Below are 10,630 nucleotides of genomic sequence, written 5' to 3' on the forward strand. Positions count from 1 at the left end.
CCGTGGGCTCCGCGGCCAGGTCGCGCCTGCGCAGGCGGGCTTTCCTTCCCGAACCAGCCCAGGGTTAGGATTTTTTGTTTCATCTTTCTGGCGGGATTTAGCAAATAAGTGGTGACTCCAAAGTTGGATTTTGGGGAAAGTGTGTGGATGATGCTGCCATTTAACTGAGAAGTGAGGGTGATTCCCGGGAGCTTGGAACAAGCAAATTTTGGAAAGGTTTGGGATTGGGGAAACAGGAGGGTAAGATAATGAATTTAGTTTAAGACTTCCTGAGTTTGAGGTTCCTGGCAGTGTTCCTAAGTGGTTAGAAATACAAATCTGCTCTTCCAGAGAAGTAAGGGTTGGAGATTCATTGAGTAGCGGGTGAAGTGATGGGAAAGAATAAAATTTCCAGATATGAAGAAAATGAGAAGAGAAAAGATGTAGTAAGGTTATGAATCTATACCCGACTACCGGCATACATCAGTGATATTGCAGGTTGGGTTCTGGACAACCACATTAACACCAGTATCATAGTGTTACCGGAAAGGGAACCTGGCCTTTGGTGGGTGCGCCTAGGGCCAGTGGTAGTGTGTGGGATCTTGTTATTGTGCAGTAAAAATTTCACAGCACGAGTCTAGGTGATTACAAGGGGGACATTTATTAAAGCTGGGGACAGTAAAACAAGAAAGGGCTTAGCATAGAAGAAGGAACAGAAGGGCCTAAGCTGGGCTGCCCTAGTTCTCTGGAAAGAGAGAGAAAAAGGAGCCTTGGGATCAGGTTCAGAGGTTCGTTAGCCAGAAGGGGCCGCTGCCCATTGCTTCCCTGGTTGCAAGCCTGGTGGGGTCCTTGCATCTCTCTGATAATCAATGACTTTGAGCATTTTTTCATATGTCTCTTGGCCATCTATATGTCCTCTTTGGAGAAGTGTCTATATAGGTCCTTTGACCATTTTTTAAATTGGATTATTTAAAGAGCCGCATGTGGCTCGCAAGCCCCAGTTTGCCGACCACTGGCGTTAGGAGATGCCTGCCTGTGGGGGAAGAAAAGGGAAAAGGAATGGGGGGATGGCGCTGCTTCCCAGAGGGAGATCACAGGCTGGGTCCTTTGTCTTGAGGCTTAATCTCTTTCTCTAAGGTAGGAATCATAGGGGAGGTCTCAGGGGAGGTTTTCAGCAGAATGTTAATCAGTTTTCTAGGTGTGCTCCGTCAGGGCTGTGGTCTTCACTAGTTGGTCAGTCATCAAAGCTGATCCTGGTGTCACCTACCTGATTTTGCTGCTTTTTTGAGCCGAAATACAACTGAGGCCTAGATGTTACTTCTAGGGAGGTGACCGTCTGTATCTGCTTTAAATTGCTCTGTTTAACTATCTCAGTTTCCTCATTCCACGTGTCCTGGTTTACTGGCCTCTCGCAACAGTAGAGCCAGTCACGTGAATTTTTTGGTTTCCCAGTGCATATAAAAGTTGTGTTACACTATATTATTAGATAGGACAAGGGTCTCAGATCTGGGTGGTTCTGACAGTGCTATTCTTGCTAATGTTAACATGTAGCACAGTATTTTGCAGGTGCAGCTGTAAAGGGATGATCTTGACGAGGAGCCCAACAATAAGTTTAACCAACTGCCAAGGAGAAAATGTGTAATTAACTGAATATTGTATATAAGCAACAACTAAGCCTCCTTTCTGTAAGACAGAGGTTTGGTTATGAATTCCCTGTCTCCTTTACTTGCTGCAAGTAAATAAAACTACCTCAGGACGACCACACCTCATCCTAGCTCATTTGGTTCAATGGTTAGAGTGTGGACCTGCATACCAGAGGGTCTCGGTTCAGTGTCACAGATTCAATTCCTGTTCAAGGGCAGGTACCTGGGTTGTAGGCCCGAAGTTTTTTTTTCCGTGTCTCCTTTCCCCTCTAAAAAAATTAATGGATGCCTGGCCAGTGTAGCTCAGAGGTTGAGTGTCAACCTATGACCCAGGAGGTTGAGGTTCAATTCTGGGGCGGAGCACATACCCGGGTTGTGGGCTCAATCCCCAGTGGGGGGGCTTGTAGGAGGCAGTGGATTGATGATTCTCTCTCATCATTGATGTTTCTACTTCTCCCTCTCCCTTCCTCTGAAATCAATAAAAATATATTTAAAAAAATCAATGGAAAAAAATATTTTCGGGTGAGGATTATCAACAACAAAAAGATGACCACTTCTCGTTCTTGACTAGAACACCCCAAGCAGTGACCCCCTAGAGTTCATTATAATACTCTAATCTATTAAGTGTGCAATAGCATTATGTCTTTTTAAAAAAGTACATAACTTAATTAAAAACCACTTTTGCTAAAAATGTAAATTAATTTAAAAATGTAAAATTTTTAACTTTTGCTAAAAAATGTTTGTAAATTTGTAAAAAAAAATATATTCTTAAAAAAATGCTTACTGTCATCTGAGCCCTAGGTGAGTGCAATCTGGTTGTGAAGGGTCTTGTCTCAATACTTATGGCTGCTGATTGCTCAGAGTGGTAGTTGCTGAAGGTTGGGGTGGCTATGTCAATATCTTAAAACTAGAGGCCCAGTGCACAAATTCGTGCACAGGTAGGGTCCTGCTGGTCCTCCCCAATCGGGGCCAGCTAGCTGGGGGAAGGGCTGCAGGAGGTTGGCCAGCTGGCCCCGCCCCCATCGGGCAGGTTGGCTTGCCCCAACGCACATCAAGCGAACAGTCATTCTGGTCGCTTGGCTTTTATATATATACTAGAAGCCTAGCGTGCGATTGAAATCATGTGAGAAAGCGCCTCGCCTCTCGCTGTGCGAGAGGGGGCCGGGACCCATGCCTGACCCTCGTAGCGCTGGCTGGCCGCAGTGTTGTGTCCGCTAGGGTGGGGCAGGTGCTCCTGTGTATTGTCTCTATATTCCAGCCCGCCCCCAGCCCCAGCCTCCCCACGGCCACTGGGGTGGGGACGGCATGCAGTCCCCTCCTGCCCATCTGCACTCGCAGCTCCTCCTGAGCGGTTGTGATGCTCAGCTAATTAGCATATTCCCCGTTAATATATATATAGAAGCCCGATGCATGAAATTTATGCACGGGGGTGGGGGTCCCTCAACCCGGCTTGTACCCTATCCAATCCGGGACCCCTTGGGGGATGTCCGACTGCCTCTTGCAATCTAGGGCCGCTGGCTCCTAACAGCTTGCCTGCCTGCCTGCCTGATTGCCCTTAACCACCTCTGCCTGCCTGATTGCCCCTAACTGCTCCCCTACCAGCCTGAGCACCCCTAACTGCTCCCCTGCTGGCCTGATCGCCCCTAACTGCTTCCCTGCTGGCCTGATCGCCCCTAACCGCCTCTGCCTCACCCCGCACCTAGGACCCAAGATTCCCTCCTCCGGCCTGTTGCAGGCACCTGGGACCCGGGCTTTCCTCCCTCTGGCTGGCCGCAGGCACCCAGAACCTGAGTCAGCTTTGCCTGGGCTGGCTGCAGCAGCAGGCACCCAGGATCATGGGGCTGGCGGCTTGTCCCTCTCCCAGGCTACAAGGCACAGGTGCAGCCGCCGGTGCCTGGGACTGCAGGGCAGGTGACTTGTCCCTCTCCCAGGCTGCAGCCTGGCTGGTCCCCATTCCTCTCTCCCCAGTGTTGAGTGTCTGAGCTGTTACAGCGTGATGGCATGAAGGTACGACAACTATTTGCATATTAGCTCTTTATAATATAAGACACCAATGAAGTTTGCTGCATGGATTGATTCTTCCTTTCATGAACAATTTCTCTGTAGCATGCGATGCTAATTGATAGAATTTTACCAACAGTAGAACTTCTTTCAATGTTGTAGGTACTTTGAACTTCTATCCAGACCACTAAAACTTTCTCCTTATCAGCAATAAGGATATTTTGCTTATCATTTGTGTGTTCACAGGAGTAGCACTTTTAATATCCTTCAACAACTTTTCCTTTGCATTCACAACTTGGCTAATTGTTTGGCATAAAAGACCTAGCTTTTAGCCTATCTCAACTTTTGACATGTCTTCCTTGCTCAGCTTAATTAAATTTCTACCTTTTTATTTAAAGTGAGAGAATGTTACTCTTCCTTTCATTTAAAAATACCATGGTATAATATATATATACCATCTATATATTATCTAGAAGAAATTCACCTTTGGTCCAAATACACATTTAGGATGAATGTGAAAGGATGGAAAAAAGACATTCCATGCAAATAATAACCAAAAGACAGCAGAGAAGACTATTCTAATATCAGACAAAATAGATTTTTAAATAAAAAATTGTTACAAAGATCCTGCCGGTGTGGTTCAGTGGTTTAGCATAGACCCATGAACCAAGAGGTCACTGATTCAATTCCTGGTCAGGGCACATGGGCTTGATCCCCAGTAGGAGTGTGCAGGAGGCAGCCAATTAATCTCATTGATTTTTTTTTTTAATTTATTGGTTAAGGTTTTACAAATGTGTCCTCATTTCCCATTAACCCCCAACCTTCCCGCCCTCTCCCCCCATTCATACTCTCATCCCCCTCTTGTCCGTGTCCATTGGTTTGGCTTATATGCATGCATACAATTCCTTTGGTTGATCTCTCCCCCTTACCCCCTCCCTCCCTTACTTTCCCTCTGGGGATTGATAGTCTGATCGCTATTTCTCTGTCTTCATTGATGTTTTTATCTTTCTGTCCCTCACCCTTCCTCTCTCTCTAAGTTCAATAAAAACAAATTTAAAAAATTGTTACAAAAGAGCCCCAAAATATATGAGGCAAAAATTGATAAAAATGAAGGGAGAAATATATTGTTCTACAATAATTGTTGGAGACTTCAGAACCCACTTTCAATAGTTGATTGAAAAACTAGGAAGAATAATAAGGAAATAGGTCATGTAAACCAATGAGACATAAAACACATATGTAGAACATTTCACACAATAACAATAGAATACATATTTTTTAAATGCACATGGAACATACTCCAACATACTTCATATGTTAGGTCACAAAGCAATTTGCAGGAAATTTAAGATAATTGAAATCAGCTCAGCCAGTTTTGCTCAGTGGATAGAGGGTTGGCCTGCAGACCAAAGGGTTCCAGGTTTGATCCCAGTCAAGGGCACGTACCTTATTTGCAGGCTCCTTGGGCCCTGGCCCTGGTCAGAGGCAACCAATCGATGTGTTTCTCTACCCTCGATGTTTCTCTCTGTCTTTCCCTCTCTCTTCTACTCTCCCTAAAAATCAATGGAAAAATATCCTCGGGTGAAGATTAACCAAAAAAAAAAAAGAAAAAGGAATGAAACCATAAAAAAAAGAGATAATTGAAATCATACAAAATATCTCCTCTGACCTCAATGGAATGAAGCTAGAAATCAGTTAACAGAAGAAAAACTGGAAAAATAGCAATATGTGAAAATTAAAACACACTTAAAAATCTTATGGGTCAAAGAAGAATTCACAAGTGTAATTAGAAAATACTTTGAAATGAATGAAAACAAAAACTTACAGGATGCAGTGAAAGTGTTCAGAGGGAAATTTATAGCTCTAAATGCCTTTGTTTAAAAAAAGGGAGATTCCCAAATCACAACTTAAAGAACTAAAAAAAAAAAAGGCTGGTTGGTGTTGCTCAGTGATTAGAACATTGGCCTATGCACCAAAGGGCCAAGGGCACATATGTGGGTTGCAGGTTTAATCACTGGCCCCGTAGGGGTACTTGCAGGAGGAAACCAATCGATATGTCTCTCTCACATTGATCTCTCTCTCTCTCTCTCTCTCTCTCTCTCTTTTCTCTCTCTCTCCTCCCTCCCCCCTCCCTCCCCTTCTACTCCCTAAAAAAAAAAAACCAATGGAAAAAATACACTTGGGTGAGGATTAACAACAACAAAACTAAAATAGAAGAGCAAACTAAATCCAAAGACAGCAAAAAGAACAATTATTAGAGCAGAGATATATGAAACAGAGAACAGAAAAACAATCAACTAAATCAAAAGTTGGCTTGTAGAAAACATCAACAGGTCCTAGCTGGGTGTCTCAGGTGGTTAGAACATTGTCCTGATAAACCAAGGTTTTGGGTTCAATCCCCAGTCAGGGCACATACAAGAAACAACTAACTAATGCATAAATAAGTGGAACAACAAATCCATGTTTCTCTATTTATCTATCTATCTATCTCTCCTCTCCCTTTTTCAAATCAATGAATAAAAATTTTAATTTAATTTTTAAAAAGAAGTAGTGTGGCCTAAGACAATGTACAGCTGCTGTGTTGTGGAATTGTGCACCTGAAATCTGTTACCCAGTGTCATCCCAATAAATTCAATAAAAAAAAAAATAGCGTGGCCACTTAGCAAGAGGTTTGAGGTACTTGGAGGCCAGATGCTGAATGTTTCAGATATTTTAGAAAAGTCTGAAGCATTGTGGGAAACTGATATAGGGTTAAGCCTCGGACTGACCTGTTGGCAAAGTCACAAACAAGTCCCAGCTTAGAGGGCACAGTCCTCTTAGCATAATTAGGCTTGACCTTATAACACTCCCTAGATCTTATCTGGGAAGCTAATGGGCTGAGGAAGTGCAGGAAGTGTAACCATGGTCAAAACAAGTGAAACTCACAAGAACTGTGTAATTATGGTAACCACTACCTTGTTTACCTCTCACTATAAAAAGCTTGGTGAGGCCTGAGCACAGTGGAAGTCCTTCTCCTTGAGTTGGACTTGCTCGCCTGGTCCCCCAATATTCCCAAATGATCTCATGTCTTTTCTTTTTCATTTGTGTGCGGCTCGACTTCCAGACCTGAACCCTGAATCATGCGGGACGTGGAGGGAAAACTTATGACAAGCATGAGGCAAGAGAGGCCATTTGTGTATATGAAAAAGCCACTTGAAACGGCTTGAGTAGGCCTGAAAGTTGGGTGCGGTGGGGTTTCAGGGCAGGGTGAACAGTGTGAGCCAGGTTAATGAAAACTCAGATATGGCCTGCCTGCTGGCTCTGGGAGGAGGCAGGTCTCAGAAAAGGAATAATGGCCTCTGCCAGCACTTTTATCTGGCAGAAAGTTACCCCCAAGCTCTTGCCCTTCAGCCAGACCAGCAGTTCCTCTCCATATGATTCTGGTTGCTTTCAAGTTGCTGCCCCACCACTACAGAACATCTACTTCACAAGCTCAGAGGGAGTGAGCCTGAGTAGTTACTAGTGGCAGCCAGCCTTGGTTCGCAGCTTGACCTTTCCTGGAAACCTCTGACCCCAGCTATCTGCAGATCACTCTGTAGCTTTTGCCGAATGACTGACTTAGCTCTTCCTGGGAGTCAGGGTACCCAGTGGACAGCTGCAGATGCCGGATGACAACCCTACCACCTCCACAAGCAACAAACTTAGGGGACAGACTTGATGAGCACCAAAGCCTCACTGAAGCAAGTGGTGCTCCAGAGGGGTGTCTCTTGCACAGCAGCTTCTCTGCTATAGTTGCAGCTGGTCCTCACAGCCAACTGGCATGGGGTTTGAAGGGACAGAACGGAACTGATAGCTGTGTCCCTAATGAAAGGACAGAACGGAACTGATAGTGAAAGGACAGAACGAAACTGATAGCTGTGTCCCTAACTCTTTTCCCAGGAAAGCCACAGAATGTATCAGTTACTCAGCCTGCCCTTATCTCAGCCAATGGGAAAGCAAGGGAAACTAGCCCCCGGCCCTCACTCAACCAACCGGAATTGACCAAGTCCCTCCACCCCCCTACCCAAGCCCTATAAATTCTTTGTTCTCTTGGGACTTGGGGCTCTCTCACATCCTGCTGCTGCACCGGTGGAGGCAGAGGGACCAAGCTAGCTTGAATAAAGACTCTCTGCTTTTGCATCGGACTTGGCTCCCTAGTGGTCTGTCTTGGGGGATTTTGAAATCTGGGCATAACAGGTTCAATCCCCCAAGTGATGCCAACAGAAATCAAGGCTCAACTACAAGAGGACAGTGCACACAGCCCACACAGGAGCACACCTGGAGCACCCAGCTCGAGTGACTGGGGAGGCTGTGCCACTGGGCTCTATAGGACATCTACTACACAAGGTCATCCTATCAAGTCCAAGAGATGTCGCAGCTCTACCTAATACATAGAAACAAACATAGGGAAGCAGTCAAATGCACAAAGGAACATGTCCCAAATGACAGAACAGGAAAAATTTCCAGGAAAAGAACTAAATGAAATGGAGGTAAACTACCAGATACAGAGTTCAAAATAACAGTTTTAAGGATGCTCAAAAAACTTAGTGACAACTTCAACAACATGAAAAAGAACATAAAAACCATAAAAAGGAACCAGTCAGAAATGAAGGATATAATAACTGGAATGAAGAATATTTATAAGGAATCAGCAGTAGAGTAGATGATGCCAAGAATCAAATCAGCAATCATATACAATAAAAGTGTAATATGCAAATTGACTTAACAGCCGAACAACCAGTTGCTATGATGTTCACTGACCACCAGGGGCAGATACTCAATGCAGGAGCTGCTCCCTGGTGGTCAGTGTGCTTCCACAGGGGGAGTGCCGCTCAGCCAGAAGCCAGGTTCACGGCTGGCACCAGCGGCGGTGGCGGAAGCCTCTCTCACCTCCACTGTAGGTGGGTGGTAAGGAGCAAGGGGTCCTGGACTGCAAGAGCACTGTCTGCAAAAGGGATGTCTGACTGCCAGCGGGTGGACATCCCCTCAGGGTCCCAGACTGTGAGAGGGCACAGGCCAGGCTGAGGGTCGTACCCCCTGAGTGCATGAATCTCGTGCATCGGGCCTCTAGCTTAGAATATAAGGCAGGGGTCCACTGTAGGTGGGTGGTAAGGAGCAAGGGGTCCTGGACTGCAAGAGCACTGTCTGCAAAAGGGATGTCTGACTGCCAGCGGGTGGACATCCCCTCAGGGTCCCAGACTGTGAGAGGGCACAGGCCAGGCTGAGGGTCGTACCCCCTGAGTGCATGAATCTCGTGCATCGGGCCTCTAGCTTAGAATATAAGGCAGGGGTGTCCACACGGAATCATAAAACACCCAATCAGAAGAGCAAAAAGAAAAAAGAATCCAAAAATATGAAGATAGTGTAAAGAGCGTCTGGGACAACTAGAAGCATACCAACATTTGCATAATAGGGGTGCCAGAAAAATAAGAGAGGGAGCAAAAAATTGAAAACCTATTTGAAGAAATAATGACAGAAATCTTCCCCTACCTGGTAAAAGAAATAGACTTACAAGTCCAGGAAGCACAGATAATCCCAAACAACAGGAACCAAAGAGGTCCACACCAAGACACATCATAATTAACACCTGGGCAGCCATGGTGTTGGTTGCTCTGATGCCTGCAGGGCTGGGCAGCTGACCACAGGGGTAGGAGCAGGCCCCAGGTCCCAGAATCTAGGCAGCTGCTGCTGGAGCAAGGCCTGTACCATGGCCACCTCTGCTGCCTCCTTGGAGCATTTCGAGAAACTGCAGGAGATCTTCTTCAGCCTCCCTGAAGACCTATGAGGGGTGCTGAGTGGCTCCTGGGGACTGTGGGAACAGAAGAGAAGAATAAATTGGTTAGAGATTTTGATGAGAAGCAACAGGAAGCAAATGAAACACTGGCAGAGATGAAAGAGGAACTACATTATGCACCTCTATCTTTTCATAATCCTATGATGTCTAAGCTTTGAAACTACTGGAAGGAACTTGCCAAACTCCACTGGAAAGTGAGAAGCACACCTTTGACAGCCACTTATGGGGGCCAAGGAGACATGAAATATGGCACATACACTGTAGAGAATAAGAACATGAATCAGCTACAGTCTAAGAGGGTGTTGCTTTTGCAAGGCACTGACAGCCTGAACCAGGCCACCCAGAGTGTTGAGCATTCTCATCAGATTGCCACAGAGACTGACCAGATTGGCTCAGAAATTATAGAAGAGCTGGGGGAGCAAAGTGACCAGTTGGAACATACCAAGAATAGACTGGTAAACACAAATGAAAACTTGAGCAAAAGCCAAAAGATTCTCTGGTTAATGTCCAGACAAATGACAACTAACAAGTTTCTGCTTTCCATTGTTATATTACTGGAGCCATCCTGGGAGACCTGATTTATTACAAATGCTTTCGCAAGCATTGAACTTCCTACACGGAAGGATGTGTGGATCAGAACTTTAACCCTGAGAATGAATGGTGTTAGAGATGTGGAATAAGCATATTGCTGCTGTGAGCTGTTCTAGACTGCACTGTGTAGACACTGCGGAAGAGGAAGGGAAGACTGAAAACCAGTTAATGTGAAGGAACAGCAACAAGACCACTGTGATATACCAAGGCAATAAATGCTGTTTATGACTTCTTAAAAAATCTACACTAGGAACCAAGATGGTGGCATAGGTTAACGCTGCCTCGAACAACCACTTCAAAAGTGAAACTAAAAGACGGAACGGACATCACCCAGAACCACAGGAACGCTGGCTGAGTGGAAGTCCTACAACTAGGAGGAAAGAGAAATGCATACCGACACTCAGAGGAGGCGCAGTGCTGAAGTCAAATACTGAGGTGCGGAGTGCATGCAGAGCAGGCTGATGGCTGAGGACTCGGTTGGTGTTTTCAATCGGGAGGGGGTCGCAGACTCTGAGCTCCAGACACAGGCGAGTCTCTAGGGACCCAGACTCAAACGGGAGAAGCGGGACTGTCTGGCTTTGGTCGGGACTCGAAGGCGGCTTTC

At 45.6% G+C, this 10,630-nt stretch overlaps 1 pseudogene; it reads left to right on the forward strand.

Moving 5' to 3' along the window:
* Positions 1 to 9,348: 9,348 nt before the first annotated feature.
* Positions 9,349 to 10,042, forward strand: LOC102765128 (annotated as a pseudogene).
* Positions 10,043 to 10,630: the final 588 nt, after the last annotated feature.

The sequence above is a fragment of the Myotis davidii genome, unplaced genomic scaffold, assembly GCF_000327345.1.
Source record: "Myotis davidii unplaced genomic scaffold, ASM32734v1 scaffold840, whole genome shotgun sequence".
In the NCBI taxonomy this organism is placed as follows: domain Eukaryota; kingdom Metazoa; phylum Chordata; class Mammalia; order Chiroptera; family Vespertilionidae; genus Myotis; species Myotis davidii.